The sequence below is a fragment of the Gadus morhua genome, chromosome 15, assembly GCF_902167405.1.
Source record: "Gadus morhua chromosome 15, gadMor3.0, whole genome shotgun sequence".
Taxonomy (NCBI): Eukaryota; Metazoa; Chordata; class Actinopteri; order Gadiformes; family Gadidae; genus Gadus; species Gadus morhua.
Window position 1 is genome coordinate 27,650,452 of NC_044062.1, and position 8,125 is coordinate 27,658,576.

The window sequence follows — 8,125 nt, forward strand, 5'->3', positions numbered from 1 at the left end:
TTTACACTCGTGCCAGGACAGTGAAGACATGACCCTCATCGTGAGCTTCAACATGGTCATTTTAAGTGGTATGTCTGAAGATGGCTCTGTAATGAATCCTATTCAGTGATTTTAGTTGCCATGTACAGCAGTTAAATCAGAGACCTTTATTAATGTTTCATAAGGAATTCTCACTCTTCTTTGGACATCAGCAAACATCTCATAAGAGACATACCATGTGTGACATGGACAAGACATTTTGTTTTGCGAGTCGTTTGTCCTACACAGTAATTCAATCTAAAGCAATTACGCTTTATATCAAACTTAAGCCATTGAAACATAAGTAGGATTTTTACAATTGAGTGTGTGGTGATAAAATATAAAATCATAGCCCATACAATTTATCTGAAATGAATATTGAACTTGAAGATTTTCAATAAAATCAAAGTTATAAACACTAATGCAGGTAAATGATTCATCTTTCACATTGGGAATAAAGTAAACTTGCATTCTGTTAAAGGTCCCATGACATGAAAATCTCACTTTATGAGGTTTTCTAACATAAATATGAGTTCCCCTAGCCTGCCTATGGTCCCCCAATTGCTAAAACTTGCGTTTGGTGTAAAACGAGCACTAGCTGTTCTGCTCGCCTTTGAAAAAACGGAGGCTCAAGTGCGCTGATTTGGAATGTCTGTATTCTTGACGTCATCAGGAATCTCAGCTCCTCCCCTTACTCTGCCTGGCCCGCCCAGAGACGTTGGCCCGCCAATGAGACTCGACCGTGTGAGAGCGCCACATGTGTGTGTGTTTGTGTGAATACACACACTGTAACGCAAGTGTTTCTTGTCGGTTCTTTGACGTGTGTTGTATTTCCACAACGAGACTGTTGTGGGGGTTATCTGAGCCATGGTTGAGAAGGAATTGGGGGAAAGGAACTTTGGCTTTGACTGGCTGAAGTACATGAACTGCGACATGCCGCCGGTTGCCGCGAGGCACCATCGCCCGGCAGCGGGCAGCCGGCAGCAGGCAGCGCCCGGTTCAGTCGACTTCAGGTTGATGTGAAAGTGGAAGAACCAGAGACGTCGCAGAACCCGACAAAGTCGTTTGTGATTCATAATATCGTCTGGAGGCGCACACAGCTTTTGGCCGTGATAATATGCATTAAATGATATAGATTTCTATGTATTGTATGATATTATTTAGATATAGAGCTCCAGGACTGTAACGCAAGTGTTGTACACTTCCTTATTATTTGGATAACCGTTCTGCTTTTGGCGTTATGGCGCATAACACGTCGGACTCTCGTCTCTGGTATTTCTACAACGAGACTCGTATTGGGGGTTATGTTATCTCAGCCATGGTTGAGAAGGAATTGGGGGAAAGGAACTTTGGCTTTGACTGGCTGAAGTACATGACCTGCGTCATGCCGCCGGTTGCCGCGAGGTACCATCGCCCGGCAGCGGGCAGCCGGCAGCAGGCAGCGCGCGGTTCAGTCGACTTCAGGTTGATGTGAAAGTGGAAGAACCAGAGACGTCGGAGAACCCGAAAAAGTCGTTTGTGATTCATTATATCGTCTGGAGGTGCACACCGCTTTTGGCCATGATAATATGTATTAAATGATATAGATTTCTATGTATTATCTGATATTATTTAGATATAGAGCTCCAGGACTGTATCGCAAGTGTTGTAGCCTACACCTCCTTGTTATTTGGATAACCGTTCTGTCGGACTCTCGTCTCTGGTATTTCTACAACGAGACTCGTATTGGGGGTTATCTCAGCCAAGGTTGAGAATGAATTGGGGGGAAGGAACTTTGGCTTTGACTCCCTCAAGAACATGAACCACGACATGGAGGAGAAAGGTATTGTTGGCGGCGAATGTCTCCAGCTTGAGACCCGCTGAGGGACCACCGCCGGAGGCGGAGGTGCCTAAGCGCTGCCCGGCAACGATCCCTTTCTCCTCCTTGTCGTGGTTCAGTCTACTTCACATTGATGAGGACGTTGAAGAACCAGGAACGTCGGAGAACCCAACGCGGTCGTTTGAGATTCATAATATCGGCTCACACATCTTTTGGCGGTTATAATATATATTATATGATATAGATATCTATGTAGGCTACATGATAATATTTTGATATAGAGCTCCAGGACTCCCGTGTGTTCCAGAATATTTACAGAACACGGCTAAAGGCTGGGTGCGCCTCGCCATTGCGATACATCCACTGTAAACAGAGCGACGAATGGTACAGTGGCTGCAAGCTGCTCAGGGCCACACCCCCACCCTCCTCCTTGACACGCCCACCGAAACAGCGCATTTGGGGGAAGCTCAATGTGCGACTGGCTCGGAGTGGCTGTAACTGCACCACGGCTGAATTTCGGGAACGTCTTTGAATACTGTGTTAGTTGCCCACTAATACCTATATTAAAGAATACATAAAATAGCATGTCATGGGACCTTTAAAGTCTGTCTAATTGTTTTTTAAATACAAACGTTTAACTCAAGAAACGCAGCTGAAGCTCATAATTACGGTCAACTTAATTTATTTGAAATGGTATACAAATCCAACACACAGGTGCTGAGGATAGAAGAAAATAGAAAACATAAACCTGACTGCGAGACTCATGGATTGTGCCCAGTTGGTCACCGTTAAGTTTTAAAAACTGCTGTGTAAGCTGACACTAACTGACTGCTAACTGATGCAGTAGAATTAATAAAACATGTCCTGAAAATTCCTGTGTCCGTCAGTCCTGGTAGGGGGCTTTTGCTGTTCATGCGAAAAGAGATAAGGGGAACATGATTTATTTAAAGGAAAGAGTAAATCCCTTTTATTGATTAACTATTTGAAGACTGATTCACAAACGGTTACAGTAATCATACAGACACGTGTGTGTTATTGGACAAATTTACCCCTCAAAGCAACAAACAATCCAGAATAATTTCATGCAAGGCTGGCTGCTGATCCCTTTCGACTCTTGACTCTCCCTGATCTGTCTGATTTTGATTTAGTTTATTTTATTTAAAAGATTATATAAGATTACAAGAGTGGATTAAAAAGGAAAGAAATGCATGTTATCATAACATGTTGCTCACAACCTTTTCTCACCACCTTCATCACTACTCTGAGGTCAAGTTACTCTTACACAGTTGGATGAAACGTATGGCTATAAAACAATGTGCACCCTTTGGAATTGTGTGGTTTTCTGCACTGATTGGTCATAACATTGTGACCTGTGTATATTTGATTGTCACCAGGATCACTGGCTTGGTGATTTTCAATTAAGATAATTTAAGCGTGACAATTTTTCTCTTGTGCTAACATGTCACCTTGAGCAATTAAGATCTGCACCATCATACCATGCAGAAATCCACGCAATTCCAGAAATCGTTAAAAACATATCTCTTTACCTGATCTGTTTGAGCCAGCGATTCCGAGTCTTCACATCGGACGGGAATCGAAAGAAAGAACAGCCGTGCCTGCTGGAATGAGTACATTCAGGTAGGGCCCGACCGATATGGTTTTTTCAGGGCCGATACCGATACCGATATTTATGAAAATGGGAGGCCGATAACCGATATGTGCAACCGATAAATAGAAGAAGAAAATTCTCAAATAAATTAAAAATGGCACACACAGACTCGAACTTCCAATAAGTGTTTTTAATAGTAAACATTTTAAGTACAGGGAGCTGCCAGCAGCATTTGTAAAATAAAGCCAAACTTAACTTAGAATAACTTAACATAGAATAAAACTGGGAAAAAATAAATAAATAAATAAATAATCATCAATAAAAAATAAAATCACTCCCTGCTATGAGAAATGAGTAAAACATCACTGTAGAACTACTTTGCAATGAACCATAGGCTGGTTTAATGCCCAGGCCTAATATTGCCAATTAAGTAAAAGAACATTATAGTGCAGGAAGCACAGCTGCTCGGCATGTTGCCCAGTGAGCCTTCTCCTGTTCTTCGAGTAGATCAGAGAGATCTCACTGAAGACTCTCTCACTGGGAACCGATGAGGGCGGTGCGCACAGAAACTTCCTGGCTTGTTTAGCCAGAAGCTTAAATCGTTGTTCATTCTGCTTCCACCACTGGAGTGGATCCCCCTTTCGGCGGTCAATGATTGGCTCCATGAGATACAACCTCACCTCCTCATCAAGCCAAGCATCTGAGGCCGATACCTCTCCCGCATGTGGTCCTAGCAAAGAGCTGAAGATGGCATCTATCCGGCTGCCAGATGGTGCCTCATTTCTCCTCTGTTTTTTTCGGGCCTGTTGTTCTGCAGTGTATTCTTCTGCTTCGGCCTCTTGCGCCACATCAACCTCCTGTGCTGTTTCTTCATCATGTGCCTCCGCCAAGGCACTCTCTACTTCATCATTGAGCCACTGCTTCGCCTTCTCTATTGTGTGGTAAGAGGAAAAGGCATTATTCTTGTAACGTGGATCTAGCAGACAGGCCAGAACAACATGCTTGGTTTCTTCAAGCTTTGCAAACCTCTTGATGAGGCTTTCCTTCATACCTTGCCGAAGAGTTTTGATCCCGGTTGTTCTGGGTCCTTCATCCTCCAGCAGCATCTTCAACACACTGACACATGGAATGATTGAGGACGCAGAGGAACTGCTGCTGCTCACCTCCAGCGTGACCTCCTCAATGGGAATCAGGGTCTCCACAAGATTAGCTACCAGGTCCCACTGGTGAGCACTTGGAGCAGCAAACGCCCCATACTCCCAAGAGTAGAGAGTTAATGCTCTTTTCTGCTCCAGTGCTCTCTGCAGCATGTGCAGTGTTGAGTTCCACCTGGTTGGAACTGCTTGCATGAACTGGTGGACTGGAAGGCCAAGTTCTTGCTGAATTGTTTTCAAACGGTCCTTGGCCAGGACAGAATGATGAAAATGTGTGACACAATGCTTCACTGTAGCAATTGTGTCAATCACTGCTCTCTGACAGGACAGGCCATCATTTACAACAAGCTGCAACTGGTGAGCAGTGCAGCTGAGGTCTGGCACCTCATGCCTTTCATCATATTGGCACCACTGTCACGAAGGACAAGGGCTATGCGCTCTTTGTCAATGTGCCATTCCTCAATCATTTCAAGGAATTCATCCTTGATGTACTGCCCTGTATGGGATCCTTCCATGACCGTCGTGTTCAAAACAACTTGCTTCCTCTCCCACTCATTGGTAATGAAGTGGCATGTCAGGCTCATTAGGGACTCTGTTGTTCCAGACCAGCAGTCTGTGGTAAACGCCAATGGGAACCCAGCATTCTCTGGTTGGATAAGGGTTTTTTATCTTTTGCACAACCATGGATTGCAGGTATCTTTTCAGTGCGGTAAAACTTCTCGCTTTTAAGTGCATATCTTGGATTAAGAGCAGCCACAAGGCGCTGAAAACCAACATCAGAGACAACGGAAAATGGCTGGTTGTCAGTAATTATCATTTCTGCAATAAGTTTATCTATTTGCTTAGACTTCTCATGTGAATTCGCCCACTGTTTTTGTCGCTGAAACGGGTCTGCCACTGTAGGCTGGTGTGATGGTGCTTTCTGAGATTCCATTTCGCGCTGCTCCTTCTTTGCCGCTTCATATAATTCTCTATGGTGACTTCTGAGATGGGACCATAGATTAGATGTATTGGCCGTTTAGCCACTGTAGCGCCAGTGCTGACCGAGTCTTTGCATGCATTGCAAACTGCTTTACCTACACCACCTGACTGGCTGTAGTAGTCCCACACTGCACTTTTGGCTCGTGTCTTTCCTGTTGGCACATCCATCTGCATTGGAGGAAAATAATGTGACACAAGTTAAATTGGGTAGCATAAGCAGTTGCAATCTAATACAGACATATTTAGAAAATAAATATTTGATACAAACTAAATCTATTTTCAGACATTGTAAAAAAACAAACAAATAATAATTGTACATATAAATTGTAAATAATTTATAGTATGTCTCTATATAAAAATAGTCAAAATCATATAGATAAGCCTGTATATTTCTGTAAATATACGGCACTAGTAGTTTACTTAAAGTAAAAAATAAAAAAAGCAAACTACAGCACGTATAACCACCTCCTGATTCAAGAGTTTATTTTACGTCTAGTGGCTGTGCTGGGCTGCTTGTCTGCCTCTGGGTGGCGAGGTGAAACGAAAGCATTTAGGTATGTTTTCACGTCACAAATAAAGGCGAATTACAAAGAAGTATTTGGATCATTGTACCTAGCGCACATCAAATGCCAGCACTTTGAGATCACACCAGGCGTGATTAAATGGTCAAAGGGCCTGGGAACGCACAATAAAGAAACTAATAGACTGAATGTACAATGTGCCTTTAGGGCCTGAGTCGCGTAGCGTAGTGTTCATGAAGTTGTTTACCTAACACCAAGTTAGTTAGCGCAAGCCAAAATTAGCTACCAGATGTTACACTGGTAACATCTGTTAAACTGGTGTAACAAGATGTTACACCAGTTTGAAACGCAGCGACTGGCCAAAACCTAATTCTATTTAACTTAATTTGAGGGACATTGCGACCAATCACCGTTGGTTCTACCGTGCTGGGTAACTTGTTAGGAAACAAGGCTCTCACCAGAGCCGTAGATGGGAATGTATATAAGGCTTTGGCTTCAGATACTCGACCCTCTATGCTGGCTCTTACTCCGGCAGGCTATAAAGTAGCTAACAGGCTATCAAGTAGCTAGCAGGCTCTAAATGGTTCGTCTCGGCAACAAACACAAACACGTTTTATTTGGTCTTCATTGACCATGGCTTTCAGTCCACCTTTCGTGTAGAACTACAGACACGTTCACGTTTCCATGTGGGGTTTTAACAATAACTGTAGTAGGACTATACACCATGTTGAGACTGCTCTATGGACAACCTTTTCAGTGAGGAGTATTCGCTGTCATTCTGGTTGTCCTTGCGTGAGCTAAGGTTTGTGTCGTTATTACACAGATTAAATGGATCGGTTTCACAAATTAATAAACACCTTGTGGTGCCGTGCTTCTGCAACGTTGGTGTGTTTGTGACATATTGCAGGGGATATTGCTTCGTATATGCTTACCTCGAAGGAAATGTGTTTTCTCTGCTTTAAGTTGTATTCGCAGCACCGTCCTTAGCCCCACTTGGCCGTCTAGAAACCGCTCACGAGTCACAGGGAGCGTGACGGCACCCCGCCCCGCTTGCAGCCTTGCGTGTTGATTGGTTGTATTCCGTGTGCCAAACAAATCAGATGCTGTGACGGGCGGGACAACTTGGCAAGGCTCATGGATTCCAAGTGGCAAGAGCGGAAGGGGCGTTCAGAACGAAACGGCTGCAAAATTGGTTGTGAAAATTATATGAACTTATCGGTGGGAATTTATGGAAAGTATGGCCGATACCGATATCCCCAAAATGTTAAATATCGGCCCGATATATCGGTGCGGCCGATAATCGGTCGGGCCCTACATTCAGGAACAAAACACACCGGCATCTTGATCTAATTGATTGGCACTGAATCGCTGTGAGGATGATTGAGTCTGATGACGTGACGTCACATACGCGACATCAGGTGATATGTATTCTTTCTCGTTGTGTTTTCTCTACAGCCTTTATCTGAACAATTGTACAATAAACGGTCGAACTCTTTGCATGAAAAATTATCATTTAAATCCACAAACAACATATGTGTAATCCAGGGCATATAAAGACTGGGACCAGAAGATAATTATTTTCTCTCCATTGACTCCCATTCATATTTTTCGATCTCATAGATACTCAAAATACAAACATCACCATACCATGAAATATCTAATTGGCATTACACCACAAGCAACAGTTTCTTTTATATCAAAATGATGGAGTGGGAGAACATCAGACAAACACTTGACTGAAAGAAGTGGATTTTTGGATCACCTCAACCCAGGTGATGTCATACTAGCTGATAGAGGGTTTGATGTGGCAGATTCAGTTGGTCTGTACAATGCTGAGCTTAAGATCCCAGCTTTCACTAGAGGCAAAAAACAGTTGGGTCCAGTGGAATTAGAGTCCACGCGAGGACTTGCATCAGTTGGATACATGAGGAAAGAGTTATCGGTGAGGCAAGGAATCAGTACACCATACTTCAAAGTACAATTGGGATTCAAATGTGTGAAGCTGAGCATCCTGAAGGTCTTA

At 43.4% G+C, this 8,125-nt stretch overlaps 1 pseudogene; it reads right to left on the reverse strand.

The window, feature by feature from the left end:
* Window positions 1-3,475: 3,475 nt before the first annotated feature.
* LOC115559752 (zinc finger BED domain-containing protein 4-like) lies at window positions 3,476-5,749 on the reverse strand (annotated as a pseudogene).
* Between the last annotated feature and the right edge of the window lie 2,376 nt (window positions 5,750-8,125).